The sequence below is a fragment of the Bufo bufo genome, chromosome 3, assembly GCF_905171765.1.
Source record: "Bufo bufo chromosome 3, aBufBuf1.1, whole genome shotgun sequence".
Classification (NCBI taxonomy): Eukaryota; Metazoa; Chordata; class Amphibia; order Anura; family Bufonidae; genus Bufo; species Bufo bufo.
In genome coordinates, this window is record NC_053391.1 from 393774912 (window position 1) to 393789433 (window position 14522).

General features: G+C 49.8%; 1 long non-coding RNA gene across 1 annotated transcript in view; it reads left to right on the forward strand.

Annotated features, from left to right (window-relative positions):
• Window positions 1-12965, forward strand: part of LOC120993437 — a 25598-nt gene extending 12633 nt beyond the window's left edge. Inside the window, exons 2-3 of the long non-coding RNA XR_005777259.1 lie at window positions 9631-9635; window positions 12669-12965. This is a non-coding gene — a long non-coding RNA (uncharacterized LOC120993437). The remainder of the gene's footprint in view (window positions 1-9630; window positions 9636-12668) is intronic.
• The last annotated feature ends 1557 nt before the right edge of the window (window positions 12966-14522 follow it).

Consider the following 14522-nt stretch of genomic DNA (forward strand, 5'->3'; position numbering starts at 1 on the left):
GTCCCTAATTGATAGATCCACTCCACCTCTTTCTTATTAATCTGTGCCAAAGCATCCCCTCCTCGCCAGTGATGTTTAACACTTTCTACTCCCACAAATGTTAAACCTCGCGGATTTTTTTCATGCTTTAATTTAAAATGTGCTGATACACTGTGGGTCATCAGGCCTTTTTTTATATTACGTAGATGTTCCTGTATTCTGACTTTCAGTTTCCTGACCGTCCTGCCCACGTACTGGAGCCCACAAGGGCACTCCAGCACGTATACCATACCCTCTTTTTCACAGGAGCAATCACCTCTTATACGGAAATCAGCCCCATTCTTTTTTGATGTTATAAAATTGGTGTATCTCTGCCGTTCTTTCGAATTCCGGTTCTTACATCCTGCGCAAAATCCGCACCAGGTGAATTTTCCTCCATTTTTCTGGGTCTTAATATTTGTTGGGGGGATGGCACTATGCACAAGTTTTGTTCTAATGCTTGCTGCCTTTTTAAATATAAAGGAGGGATTCTTTGGTATCGTTTTTCCTAGTATCGGGTCATTCTTTAGAATAGCCCAATTCTTTTTTACCATTTTCTTAATGTTGTCGGACATGGAGCAAAATTTGGTTACAAAGGAGAATCTATAGTCCCTATCCACCTTTTTGTTAATCTCTATAGTTAGTTCCTTTCCTCCCACTTTTTCTAGCTCCACACTCTGTATACACTCATCCAGAACAGCCTCATTATAACCTCTCTCCAAAAACCTATCTTTTAGTACCCCGCATTGTGTCCTATAGTCGCTCATCACTGTACAGTGACGGGCCATCCTCTTAAACTGACCTTTCGGTATGTTCTTGAGCCATGGGCCGTAATGGCAGCTCTTGGTGTCAATGTAGGAGTTCACATCTGTTTCCTTAAAATAGGACTTGGTCATGTAACGGCCATCTTCTATCCGTATGCACAGGTCTAGAAAGTTAACACTCTCATTACTGATATCCCCCACAAATCGTAGATTCCAGTCATTATTGTTCAGTTGGTCAATGAACAACTCGAGTCCCTCTCTTCCTCCTTCCCACACTAGGAGACAGTCATCGATGTACCTCCTCCAGAAGGTCAGTTTGCCTCCTACGGTGTCCGCTCCTAGCGTGGGAAGGATGGCACTCTCCTCCCATGCACCCATAAAAATATTTGCAAAACTGGGGGCGAATTTCGCCCCCATCGCAGTACCAATGCACTGTACGTAATATGAGTCCCTGAACCAAAAATAGTTATGATCGAGGCAATAACTGAGGCATCCTAAAATAAAATCTCTCTGTGGATCCCCTATTCTTTCATCATTCCTAATCCTACTTTCTACCGCCTCCATCCCTAATTTTTTTGGGATGACAGTGTACAGGGATGCCACGTCAATTGTGGCCATCCATGTATTCACAGTTGGGGGACTAAGGCCTTCAATAAGATCTAACACGGATCCAGTGTCCTTTAAATGCGAGGGGTTTTGCAACACGTATCCTTGCAGATAAAAGTCAATGTATTCCGTGACCCTGCACGTCAACGAGTTAAGCCCCGAAACAATTGGCCTCCCCGGAGGATCTGTTGGATTTTTATGTACTTTGGGCAGATGGTAAATCACCGGTACTAGCGGGAATGGGATGGAAAGGTATTCATATTCTTTTTTATTCAATATCCCTTTTTTAAAACCCTCTGATAGAATGTTATCCAGAGTCAATTTATACTCCTGGGTGGGGTTACTTTTCAATTTTTTGTATGTTGTTGTATCTGATACTAATCTTGCCATTTCGGCTTCATATTTTTCTTTGTTCATTACAACAACCCCCCCTCCTTTATCAGCTGGCTTTATAATAATATCTGGGTTTTTTTCCAGATCTTTAAGGGCTTTTCTCTCTTTATATGTTAAATTTTGTGTCCCCTTATCCATATCCATCTCTTCCAACTCCTTTAATAGACCAGTTTTAAAGGCCTCTACACATTCGTTATTGGGATTTTTCGGAAAAAACTTTGATTTTTCTTTCATTTTTGTGTGTAGGATCTCCCTATCCTTATCCGATTTTATATTAATCCCTTCAACATTTATGTTCTGTGGTGCAGGGTTATTAATCCAATATTTGGCCATATTTATTTTTCTGATGAATTTATGAATATCCAAAAATGCCTCAAACTTATTGATCCTCTGGCTTGGTGCATATTTCAAGCCCTTACTCAGGACATTCTTTTCTCCCTCTGTTAGGGTGTGACTGCTTAGGTTAAAGATTCCTCTTATATCTCCTTGCTCCTTTTCATTTTTGGGCTTATTTTTCCCTTTTCCCCTTTTTCCTCTACCAGGCTTCTTTTTTGTGGGGTCCTTACTGCTTGTTCTCTTAGTTCTCCTTCCCTCTGTACTCCTTTTATGCCCTGGTGGGGAAAATTTTGCTCATCCTGTGGCCTCAAACTCTGTCTGTCTCCCTCCTCAGTATCCCTTTTTGGTTCTTCTCCATAGCTGTTTCTTTCATAATGGGCTCCTTTTCCATAATGACTCATATTATAGTTTTCATTGTAATTTTCCTGTGGTCTCCATTTAGGTTTTTGTAGTTTGTAGTGTTGTTTATATATATATAAAAAAAAAAAAAAAAAAAAAAATTAAAATTAAAAAAAAATATATATATATATTTTTTTTGCTTAGGGGCAAGTTGCCTGGAGTTGAGTTACGGCGAAGTAGCCATATTTTCGTTTGAGTTTGATTTTATTCTGTGTTTTATTTCAATTTCTTTGGGTTAGGTTATTTCGGCCGAACCGGCTGGGTAAGTTTTATTTATTTTAGGTTATTTATTGTAGATTGTAGGTTTGTAGTTTTATGTGTAGGTATGAATGTGTGTGTGAATGTGGCTGGGGCAGCTGGAATGCTGTCTATGTTTAAGTTTTGTATGTCTGTACTTGTAATTATTTATGTAGCGTTTTGTAATTTTATAATAAAAAAGAGTTCCCATAGCAGAGAATCAGGCTTCATGTCATAGCAGAGAATCAGGCTTCAAGTCATAGCAGAGAATCAGGCTTCATGTCATAGCAGAGAATCAGGGTTCACGTCACCCACCACTGGAACAGGCCATTGTCAGATAATTAGGCCCCGGCACCCAGACAGAGGAGATAGGTCCCATATCAGAGAATCTGGCTTCATGTCAGCAGAGAATCTGGCTTCATGTCATAGCAGAGAATCCGGCTTCACGTCACCCAACATTGGAACAGTCCATTGTCATATAATTTAGGCCCCGGCACCCAGACAGAGGAGAGAGGTCCCATAACATAGAATCTGGCTTCATGTCAGCAGAGAATCAGTCTTCATGTCATAGCAGAGAATCATGCTTCACGTCACCCACCACTGGAACAGTCCATTGTCAGATATTTAGGCCCAGGCACCCAGGCAGAGGAGAGAGGTCCCATAGCAGAGAATCATGCTTCACGTCACCCAACATTGGAACAGTCCATTGTCAGATATTTAGGCCCAGGCACCCAGGTAGAGGAGAGAGGTCCCATAGCAGAGAATCTGGCTTCATGTCAGCAGAGAATCAGTCTTCATGTCATAGCAGAGAATCAGGCTTCATGTCACCCACCACTGGAACAGGCCACTGTCAGATATTTTTAGGCCTGAAAATATCTGACAGTGGCCTGTTCCAGTGGTGGGTGACATGAAGCCTGATTCTCTGTTATGACATGAAGACTGATTCTCTGCTGACATGAAGCCAGATTCTATGTTATAGGACCTCTCTCCTCTGTCTGGGTGCCGGGGCCTAAATTATATGACAATGGACTGTTCCAATGTTGGGTGACGTGAAGCATGATTCTCTGCTATGACATGAAGACTGATTCTCTGCTGACATGAAGCCTGAATCTCTGCTATGGGAACTCTTTTTTATTATAAAATTACAAAACGCTACATAAATAATTACAAGTACAGACATAAAAAACTTAAACATAGACAGCATTCCAGCTGCCCCAGCCACATTCACACACACATTCATACCTACACATAAAACTACAAACCTACAATCTACAATAAATAACCTACAATAAATAACCTAAAATAAATAAAACTTACCCAGCCGGTTCGGCCGAAATAACCTAACCCAAAGAAATTGAAATAAAACACAGAATAAAATCAAACTCAAACGAAAATATGGCTACTTCGCCGTTAACTCAACTCCAGGCAACTTGCCCCTAAGCAAAAAAAAATATATATATATATTTTTTTAATTTTAATTTTTTTTTTTTTTTTTTTTTTTATATATATATATAAACAACACTACAAACTACAAACTTACCCTAACCTGTCCCTAGCCATTCCCTATCCTAAACTAAAACTAAAACCCCCAGGACTGACCTCCGCCTCATGTCCTCTGCATGTCCGCATAGTCCGAGGCCAGCCCTACCTCCACCACCCACATCCAGCCCTCGCCCCATGTCCTCCCATGTCCGCGTAGTCCAGGACTGGATGTAGGCCTCCCCACACTTTGTAAGTGTCCCCCCCCTCACCCTAACCCACCCAACCTAACTAACTAACCCCCGCTTACCCTATCCTTCAACATAATATACACAATATATACAATATACCATACAATAAACATTACTATAACCACACATAACCACTCCCGAAGGACCAAGTTCAGCCTTTGCAAGCCTTTTAAAAACCATACACTTTATCCAAAACAAAAATCTAGGGTGAGAGTATCAGCCCACCACCAGGAAGAGTACTACTAGGCTATGGTACGCTAAAAGCAAAACCTCTCCAGAGGAGAGAGGCCCTGCTGGTACCCAGTCTTTCGTACTCGAGAGAACGTACCTTCACCAGGTCTCCCAGAATGTTCCTACACACCTCATCCACTGGGAGGACTTTCTGCCTTGTTGAAACTAAACACCGTGCGTTCCACGTGTAGTACCTAACCACTATGCTAACTAAAAAACATGTGCACAGGTCCCTTCTGCCCAGGTCTCTGAGCACTCCATAGGCCCACTCGGCATAGGAGAGGCTGGCTAGCCTAGGCCAGCCAATGGAAGCTCCCACCCGTTTGTACACCTCTGTATTAAAGGGACACTGGAGCAGGAAGTGCTCCATACTTTCCAGTATGGAGCCGCACTCCTCCCGGGGACAACCCCTTTCATCAGAGTTCCTGTACTTCAGATTGTCCCTTACATACAGCCTCCCGTGAAAGCAGCGCCAAGCCAAGTCCCAAAACTTCAAGGGGATCCTTGCAGAATTTAGCAACTGTAACCCCTTGTCTAGATCCCGGCTTGGGCAATCCTTGAGGGCCAGGGGCTTCTGGAAGTGGGACAACAAGACCCTCTCGTCAAGGGACCTCCTTGACAGAGTCCTGATTTCCCCTACCTCCAAACCCCACCGGCGGATTACCTTCAGAATCGGGGTGACGTAAGCCGGAAAATATCCGTGAGGCGTACGCAAGTCCTTCACTTGCCCTCCTGTCTCCCATTCCTGGAAGAAAGGCCTAAACCACCCCCGGCAGGAGACTACCCACGGAGAAGCCCTCTCCATCCAGAGGTTCGCCAGATTTACTTTAACAAATGTGTTTACAAGAAACACCACGGGGTTGACCATAGATAACCCCCCTAATCTCCTCGTGCGGTAAGTCACCTCCCTCTTGATCAGGTTCAGTCTATTCCCCCATAAGAGCTGGAAGAACAGACTGTAAACCCGAGTCCAGAGAGGCTCTGGCAAGATACACACACTGCCCAAATAGATAAGCAGAGGGAGCAGGAAAGCCTTGATCAGGTGCACCCTTTCCCTGAGGGTCAAAGACCAGCCCTTCCACTGGTCGACCTTCTGAGCGGCGATCTTAAGCCTGTCGTCCCAATTTTGAGTGGGATAATCCCCATGACCGAAATGGATGCCTAGGACTTTGGCTGACGACTGGGGCCCTGGGAGGGTGTCCGGGAGATCAAAAGCTGGATCACCCCCTCCCAGCCAGAGACTCTCACACTTATCCCGGTTGATCATGGACCCGGATGCTTCCGAGTAGCGATCCACCTCAGACATCACATATTCCGCCTCCCCTTTCGAGGACACGAAAATGGTGACATCGTCGGCGTACGCTACTGACCTCAGAGTGGCTTCCGGCGCCGCCGGATCCATCCCGACTCCCGCCAACGGTCCACGATTGACCCTCTTAAGAAAGGGATCAATCGCGAACACGTATAAAAGCGGGCTCAAGGGACAACCCTGGCGAACGCCGGACCCAACCTCAAAAGGGCAGCCAGACCAACCGTTCACAAGCGGGAAACTCTCCGCCCCCGCATACAAGATCTTTAACCAATCGACAAACCCCCCCGGCAGGCCATACTTCAGAAGGACCGACCAGAGGTACTCATGGTTCACCCGATCAAATGCCTTTGCTTGATCTAAGGACAGCATGTACCCCCTCCAGTGGCCTGCTCTACTCTGTTCCACTGCCTCTCGGACACCGAGCACAGCACTAAAAGTGCTGCGGCCTGGAACCGAGCAATGCTGAGCCACCGAAAGGAGTTGAGGCGCAAATTTCACCAGCCTGTTAAACAGTATCTTGGCCAGAATCTTTCTGTCCGTATTGAGAAGTGCTATGGGACGCCAGTTCTCAATACGGCTCGGATCTTTACCTTTTGATAGGAGGATCAGGGCTGACCTCCTCATTGACTGAGGCAGAGTGCCCGAGGATAGACACTCATTGAATACCTCAGTCAAGAGGGGACATAAAGAGTCCTTAAAGGTCTTATAAAACTCGGATGTTAAGCCATCCGGGCCTGGCGACTTCTTCAGAGCTAACCCTTCCACCGCCAGGATAACTTCCTCCTTCCTGATCTCTTCTACCAAACCGTCAAAAGAGAGGTGAGCTTCTGACTCAGGGGTGATTTCAGCCAGGAAAGCCGACATCTTGTCCCGATCCAGATCCCTCTTTCCCAAGAGGCACGAGTAAAAGGATCTGACGACTTCCAGGATCCCTGATCTGGACCTGTTCAGAGATCCCGTACTATCAACCAGTCCTGTTATTAACTTACTCTTCACCGACATCTTACAGTTTCTGTAGGGGTCGGGCGAGCGGTACTTCCCGAAGTCCCTCTCAAAAACTAAAGATGTGTGCCTATCATACTGGCACCTCTTGAGCAAAGATTTCACCCTGGAGATATCCTCGCGGCTACCTCCAGTCGAGACCAGATCTTCGAGTTTCCTCCTCAGACCCTGATACAGGCGGTACCTGTCCAGGGACCTGAGGCTCGAGAGCTGGCGGAAGAACTTTGCGGCCCGGTCTTTGAATACCTCCCACCACTCTGACTTAGTGTCACAGAGATCCAGCAAAGCTACCTGACTCTGAAGAAAGTCCTCAAAGGATTGTCTTACCTCTGCTTCCTCCAGGACTCCCGCATTCAGCTTCCAGTAACCTCTTCCCATTTGGGGGGATTCTGAAATATTCAGAGAGAACATAATCAGACAGTGGTCAGAGAATTCTACCTCCACAACCCTTAAGGGCGAGAAAGTAGCCTCCTCCTTCAAAAAAAACCTGTCTATTCTAGACCTAATCCTATCTCCTCTATAGAAAGTGAAACCCCCGTGGTCTGGGGTGTGCCTAATGTGGACATCCACCAGACAAGCCTCACTAGCTATGCTATTTAAAGCTATACTATCATAAGCCAGCGGGTTTCTGGTGCCTCCCCTATCTTGGGACCTTATGATGGTGTTAAAGTCCCCACCAAAGACCACTTGCCGGCTTGTAAAAAGGAAAGGCTTGATCCTCATAAAGAGACATTTCCTGTCCCACCTGGACTGGGGCCCATAGATATTGATCAGGCGCAGTTCCTGTCCCCTCATGAGGATATCCAAGATCAAACACCTCCCCATTTCCAGCTCAACCACCCGTCGGCATTCTACCGGTACGGTGAAAAGAACCGCCACTCCGCTATACGACTCAGCCGCAAGAGACCAGAAGGAGGGCCCAGATCTCCACTCCCTCTTCGCCTTGTGGACTTCTGCCAAGTTTGACAGTCTGGTCTCCTGCAAAAATAAAACATCAGCTTCAACTCGGCTGAAAAAATCAAAGGCTGTGTAGCGAGCCGCATCAGATTTAACGCTGGCGACATTAATGGTCGCCAGTGTCAGCTGAGTGGGTACCGCCATACTTGGTGTTTAAGCTGAATGTCCTCCTTCCTTCCCGACCCTCTTACCCCTCCCGGGGCTATCCTCTAAGGCGGCGCGTCCTCTTTTGAGAGAGACGGTGGTGTCCATTCCATCTGTCACCACCGCTCCCTCTTGCGTACCGCCCCTGTCTTTCTCAGTTCCAGGAATCAGATTTGCCTCCTCTTCTGGGGACCTTACATCCACACCAGAGAGGGGCACGGGGCCTCCTGGAAGCCCTCCCACCTTCGCCCCCGGTACCCCACTTCTTACCTCCTCCCCAGATGAAGAGGAGGCGGAGGTCTCATCCAAAGTGAGATACCGGTTGGAGAGCTCAAGAGGGGAGCCAGTTACGCCTTCCCTGGCTACTTTGGTCGGGCTCTTTTTTTTTGAGAACCGTTTCCGTCTATTGATATTAGACCCAGTCTCACTACCCTCTGCACTTTCGTAGTGTGAAGACTGGGTCTCATCGGCCCGGTCTAGTCTCCTGATCTCCGCACTTAGCTCCCTGTCCTCTAGGGTCTCCGAACTACGGGAGCCCGCCACTTGGGGAGGGGCAGACATCACCCCATTTTGGTGGGGCTCCTTCTGTTCCCTCTCCGCCTGGCGCCTCTCCCTCCGCCTCTGCCGGGACGGACCGCTCTTGGTCTTCACTGACCCCTTAACTCGACTGTCTCCGCCAGCACCCGCCTCAGCCGAAGAGACCTCCCGGCCCACTCCTGCGTGAGCTCGGGCCGCATTGACCTCTGAGAGGGGACAGCGACTAAATGGGTGTCCGAGCACACCACACAAGTTGCACCTAATCTCCACACAAGATGCGGCAAGGTGACCTGTCCCTCCACACAACGCGCACTTCTGCACTTGGCAGCTGGCGCTGAAGTGTGAAGGGCTGCCGCACTTGTGACAGAGCTTAGGCTGCCCCCTGTAGAAAACGAGAATCCTATCCCGGCCGATGAAGGCAGAGGATGGAATGTGGGAAACCGTGCTTCCTAGACATTTCAACTTCACATTGAAAGTCCAGGCTCCCGACCAAATGCCAAATTCGTCCAGGTTTTTGGATGGTACACCCTGGGCGTCCCCATACCTACTTAGCCACGTCAGAATATCAACGCAAGAAAGCGATTCATTACGGGTCAAAACGGTCACTTTCTTGACGTTGTTCTGCCGGGTTATCGCCTGAGCGAAAAAACCCTTCCAATCCGGTAAGTTCTTCACCAGCTCATACCCGGACCAGAAAAGCTCTAGGCCCTCCGGCCGGGCAAAGCTGATGTCAAACTCCCTGGAACCATAGGGATGTATCAGGGCGAAGATGTCAGCCACCCTGAAACCCATCTCAAGCAGGAGCTCCACCACCCTCTTTCTCGTAGGGCAGGCATCATTGCTTCTCCACTTGAGACAGACTACATTCCGTCTGGTCCCAGGGCCGGTTGTGGGCAGGGACCAGGTGGTCTCGCCCCCCCTTTCCTCTCGGAAAGCTCGCAGGCCGTGCCTGTCTATCCATAAGGATAGGTCCACCTTCTCACCCGAACCGGTGAGGGGAGGGGCAACCGAACCGGCCCCCCCCACTACACTAGTACCAGATACCACACCGGACCCCTCCGGAGGACGGACACCAGGAGCCGCAGCCACCGCTTTCTCAGCGACGGTCCGCTGACCCCCAGCATCCATCCCACCTTTGGGACTAGATGCAGCACCTCCACCAACACCCCTACCACCACCCTGCTCACATGCATCCTTTCTCTCTGCTGGGACAGCTGGTGCAGCAGGTGCAGCAGGTGTCATTTTACCTTTATTTTTTCCTTTATTATTTCCTTTATTATTATCCTTAACATTACTTATTGCCTTATCATTTTTTACTCTACTATGATCCTTGCCACCCTCATTGCCACTGGTCAAGCCCCCCCCTGCTGCCCTTGAGACCTGGGCATTGATCATGACACTCCCCCCCTCCCCAGCACTTAATTCAGCGCTGGAGGAGGAGGCAGAGACAGAGGGGGCGTGTCCAGTGGCAATGTACATGGCCACTTGTTCTGGCGCAATGCACCCTTTCTTAGTGGACCGGAGCGCCGCAGTCACATTCTCCCCGGCAGCTCCGGCCCCCGGCTCTTCAAAACGCAGGCGCTTACCGCCTGCACCTGCACTCCCAGCTTCGGGAGCGCGTCCAGAAGCACGGCCGGGCACCGCCCCAGCCACGCCCGCATGCGCGCCAATAGGAGGATGCCCGGACGCACCTCCAGACACACCCCCGGCCACACCTCCTGCTTCATTCACCGCTGTCTCCCTTGATCCCCGCCGCACGTTGGCAGCTGCAGGCGGGGACCCAGAACTATCACCGCCGCAGGTAGGAGGGATGGTGACCTCATCATCACACCGCCCCAGCACCACCCCACATACCTGAACGGCAGGCAGGGAGGTAGCCAGAGCGGTGGACGGAGCGGCTGGCAGAGTGGTGGGCGGGGCCTCCCGATGTTTTTGCCCGCCCCCTCCACTTTCAACAGATGACTGCCGGATCCCGCTTTCTGCTGGCACCTCCTCCCTGCCTCCGCATGCAGGGACGGCGTCCGGCGCCATTTTGGGCTGCATAATCTCCCCGCTCCTCCGCTCAGGCACCACCTCAGATGCCGAGCCAGGGAGTTTAGCGGGATACACGCCTGGTGAAGACTTTTCAGCCTCCACCAAGCGTGTATAGACATAACGTGTCTGGATGTTTTTTTTTTCCTTCTTGCTCTTCCTCTTTTTCTTGCCACTGCTCTCGTCCTCGTCCAGCAGGTCTTCTCCGAATGCAAAACCCCGAAATTCCACCGCGGGCGACTCCAACATCCGGATCTCTCTTAGCAGACCACCATCCTCATCGCTGCCCTCCATAGCTGATGCCTCATCCGAAGATGGCAATGCTGGTAAGCGCAATTGTTCTTGCTCTGGCGGAATGCCACTGTATGCCTCCGTTACTGGGGTTACCGGGAGGGCCGGTTCAGACTGCGAGGTTTGGGGACCCGCCTGGGATGCCAGAGATTTGGAGTTTTCCAACTCCTCCACCTCGCTCTCCACACCCCCGCACGGCTCCCCTCTCCTCGCAGCCTCCATCTCCCTAAATCGATCCCCGTTTAATAGTTTTTCTCTGAAGGGCCCACTGCCCTCCAGCAACTGGTCCTGCCGCTTCAGGGAGGCCTCCAGGTCCTCTTTCAGGACCCTAATTTTTTCTCTGAGGGGGGGCCTCTTTGAATTAGAGGAGATAGTGGACCTGGCCCTCGTCTCCTTCAGATCCTTTCTTACGGCTTTGAGGTGCCGTCCCAGCTCATCGTATTCTCGCAGGTGGGCAGCTATACGAGAGCTGTAGGTGAGGGTACTCTCTCCCTCCCACCGAGACCCCCAACCTACCTGGGACGACACCTCTCGGCTTCCTGCTGGTAGTCTTTTTCCTCCTGATGTCCTCGGGTCCTCAGGGGGGACTTGGCTACCACCGCGTCCAGATGTTTTCACCCCCTCGCCGCCATCGCTCAGAGTCGGTCGCCGCCCGTCCATACTCCCCTCCGACCCACGCCGGGGAGCAGGGGCACCCTTCCGGGAGCTCATGGCCACAGGACCCCACCAGCTCCCTAGGGAGAGGCAGGGCCTGGGCTGGGGGAAAAGGTGTCACACTCCCCCGCAAGCCTGGAACTCCTCCTGGGGAGCAGATGGTAGGAAACTCCCCAGAGAGGCCTGTGCTGTGGAGGTTCAGAAGCTGCAGCAGACACCCCCTTTCACCTCAGCTGCAGACACCAGACACACCCAAGCCTGAATCTCTGCTATGGGACCTCTCTCCTCTGCCAGGGTGCCTGGGCCTAAATATCTGACAATGGACTGTTCCAGTGGTGGGTGACGTGAAGCCTGATTCTCTGCTATGACATGAAGACTGATTCTCTGCTGACATGAAGCCTGATTCTCTGCTATGGGACCTCTCTCCTCTGCCTGGGTGCCTGGGCCTAAATATCTGACAATGGACTGTTCCAGTGGTGGGTGACGTGAAGCCTGATTCTCTGCTATGACATGAAGCCTGATTCTCTGCTATGACATGAAGACTGATTCTCTGCTGACATGAAGCCAGATTCTATGTTATGGGACCTCTCTCCTCTGCCTGGGTGCCGGGGCCTAAATATCTGACAATGGACTGTTCCAGTTTTGGGTGACGTGAAGCCTGATTCTCTGCTATGACATGAAGACTGATTCTCTGCTGACATCAAGCCTGATTCTCTGCTATGGGACCTCTCTCCAATTGATATTGGTTAATTTTTATTTATTTTATTTTTATTTTAATTCATTTCCCTATCCACATTTGTTTGCAGGAGATTTAACTACATTTTGCTGCCTTTTGCAGCCCTCTAGCCCTTTCCTGGGCTGTTGTACAGCCTTTTTAGTGCCGAAAAGTTCGGGTCCCCATTGACTTTAATGGGGTTCGGGTTCGGGACGAAGTTCGGGTCGGGTTCGGATCCCGAACCCGAACATTTCCGGGAAGTTCGGCCGAACTTCTCGAACCCGAACATCCAGGTGTTCGCTCAACTCTAGTCATGTGTATCTTGATATAATTAGGTCTGGTCAAAAGATTAAGGGATATGCAAGGTGTTTGACTAAACACAAAAGTCATTGTCTATTCAAGATCTCCTCAAGGTTTTGTCTGAAACCTTAGTTAAAATTCATCGCTAGTAAATGAATAAGAAAAAAAACTAAGTGCCTCGATTTTTGTATGGAGTACTAGTGCCATCTAGTGTTAGGGTAACATAAAGATCTAGGGTGTATTTTCCCTAGAGGGAGGTTCTATTAATTATAAAGTGAGGTCACAAGTTAATGATAAAACTTGGCCAAGCCCTTTCTAAGATAGGATAAAAAGATGGTCTGGGCTGAGAGAAATGATCTCTCTAACCATCAGCAGCTCTCTGGATCTCTCTCTCTCTCTCTCTAACTATCATCATCAAGGGACGATCATCAGGAAACCATCAAAAGGGAGAAGACCAGATCCAGCCCTGACCACCTTTTCAGTCATTGGAGGCAGCCATCTTAGAACCATTGAATCTGATTTCTGCTAGCTGACTGTAAGATCCTCACCTTCTTTGCACTCCAGGGGAACCAAGAGGGGTCCTCGTGGAGTTGCGGGACAGGTTATGCGTGTCTCTGATGCACCAGCGCTGACCCCTTTGCAAGCCAGTGCGGGGATGCGTTCGCGTGGACATCGGAGGGGAGGACCGCCGGAGTCCCGGGGACAGAGTGGCCAGGCGAGTGACAAGACGCCGCGGCCAGGGTTGTCTCCGGTGTCTCCTGCGACTTCCGTTTCCGCATCTGGGTCCACGCGCTCGCATACTCGCGCTGAGTCAATCATGCGTCCGTGCGTACGCACGAGGGCAGAGGTCACAAGTTAATGATAAAACTTGGCCAAGCCCTTTCTAAGATAGGATAAAAAGATGGTCTGGGCTGAGAGAAATGATCTCTCTAACCATCAGCAGCTCTCTGGATCTCTCTCTCTCTCTAACTATCATCATCAAGGGACGATCATCAGAAAACCATCAAAAGGGAGAAGACCAGATCCAGCCCTGACCACCTTTTCAGTCATTGGAGGCAGCCATCTTAGAACCATTGAAACTGATTTCTGCTAGCTGACTGTAAGATCCTCATCTGCTTTGCACTCCAGGGGAACCAAGAGGGGTCCTCGTGGAGTTGCGGGACAGGTTATGCGTGTCTCTGATGCACCAGCGCTGACCCCTTTGCGAGACAGTGCGGGGATGCGTTCGCGTGGACATCGGAGGGGAGGACCGTCGGAGTCCCGGGGACAGAGTGGCCAGGCGAGTGACAAGACGCCGCGGCCAGGGTTGTCTCCGGTGTCTCCTGCGACTTCCGTTTCCGCATCTGGGTCCACGCGCTCGCATACTCGCGCTGAGTCAATCATGCGTCCGTGCGTACGCACGAGGGCAGGTTCGCAAAGGGATACACGGTCGCGAGTACGCGCTTCTTATGCTCTTCGTCGACCAGTGGCGCATAATATACTGACTCACAAGAGCAAAGTGGATTAGGGAGCCAGCCATGGGTTAATCAACTTGTGATTGCCTTAGGCCATGTACTCAGGTGCAGGGCAATTTGTTCACCTATGGTAGTGGACACTTGGCACCCTGGGATTGGTCAGCAGGCATTTAAAAGGAGGTCTCTCAGGGTGATCAGTGCCCACTGTTATTTTCCCTCAACCAGGTATAGGTCACAACTTCTAGTGACTGAAGACTGCCAGGAACTTTGTCCTTTGCAGCGGACCCAAGATCTGGAGTGACTCGACTGCCAAGTGCACAGCATCATTCAGCACTGGTTGGGACTATTCCTGGAATCTCCTTGCCTGGTTTTTTGTTATTATTCCTTGTTACCAGCAAGTGTCCTGGACGT